The sequence below is a fragment of the Macrotis lagotis genome, chromosome 1 (genome assembly GCF_037893015.1).
Source record: "Macrotis lagotis isolate mMagLag1 chromosome 1, bilby.v1.9.chrom.fasta, whole genome shotgun sequence".
Classification (NCBI taxonomy): Eukaryota; Metazoa; Chordata; class Mammalia; order Peramelemorphia; family Peramelidae; genus Macrotis; species Macrotis lagotis.
Window position 1 is genome coordinate 106,306,132 of NC_133658.1, and position 1,340 is coordinate 106,307,471.

At 34.7% G+C, this 1,340-nt stretch overlaps 1 non-coding gene across 1 annotated transcript; it reads left to right on the top strand.

Moving 5' to 3' along the window:
* The first annotated feature begins 648 nt into the window (after positions 1-648).
* On the top strand, positions 649-755 carry LOC141510407 (U6 spliceosomal RNA). The gene has a single exon (XR_012474901.1). It is a non-coding gene; the product is annotated as a U6 spliceosomal RNA (small nuclear RNA).
* Positions 756-1,340: the final 585 nt, after the last annotated feature.

Below are 1,340 nucleotides of genomic sequence, written 5' to 3' on the forward strand. Positions count from 1 at the left end.
GAAAAGTCAGGTTACCATTTTACAAAGATATATTGTTAAAATTGTTTACAAATTAGTAATTTCGGGCATGAGGAAGTAGGATTAAGGGAGATTAATAAGAGATAATTTTTATAAAGTATTCATCAGATTCAGAAGGTTGTGTGTGTGTGTGTGTGTGTGTGTGTGTGTGTGTGTGTGTGTGTGTCTGTGTTTGGTTTGGTTTTTCTTCCTCTTTTTGGGGACAATATAGTCCATAACCAGTTGAATAAAGTTGTCGTAACACTTTGGACTGTTGACAGGAGTTGGTTCCCTCAAAGTTATTCATCCGAAAACAAAAAGTTATTCATCCCATTATGCTGTTGTTGGTGTATACATTGTTCTCTTGTTCTACACCCTTCGCTCAGCATCAGATGCCATAAGTCATTCCATACTTCTCTAGAGTTCAATCTTTTATTTTTTCTTATAGAGCTTTATTATTCCATAGTTTTCATGTACGATAACTTGTTTAGCCATTCCCCTACTGATGGATATCCTTCAATTTTCAGTTGTTTGCCACTAAAAAAAGAGCTGCTGTGAATATTTTAGAACATGTAGGACTTTTCCCATTTTTTAATCATTTCTTCTGGATATATACCAAGATTGGAATTGTTGGGTCAAAGGGTATGAACAGTGCTTGGTTTAGCAGCACATTTACTAAAACTGGAATGATACAGAGTAGATTAGCATGGCCCCTGTGCAAGTATGGCATGCAAATTCATGAAGCATTCCATATTTTTCGGATGTAGGAGGGGAAACACACTGAAGGTGGTGATATTCAGAAACAAAATACTGGGGAATATGGACAAAGTTAAAAGGGGGGAATACAAATGGGGGAAGATAGCATATTGGGCAATAAAGAGTTAATAATTATAGTTTTGAATGTAAATGGGATGAACTATCCCTTAAAATGAAAGCAAATAGCCGAATGGATTATAAAACCAGTATCCTACAATATGCTTCTTACAAGAAACTCATTTGAAGCAGAAAGATACATATTGAGTAAAGGTAAAATGTGAATTGAAAAAAGCAAGGATAGCAATCCTTATCTCAGATAAAGCAGCTGCAAAAATAGATATCATTAAAAGAGATTAAGAAGGAAAGTATATCTTCCTAAAAGGTACCATAGAAAATAATTTCAATATTAAATATGTATGCACCGAATGGTATAGCATTCAGATTCTTAGAGGAGGAGTTGAAGGACCTACAGGAAGACACAGACAGCAAAACACTACTGGGGGGACCTCAATTTCCCACTCTCAGATTTAGATAAATCTAATCATAAAATAAACAAGAAGGAGATTAAGGAGGTAAATAGATTATTA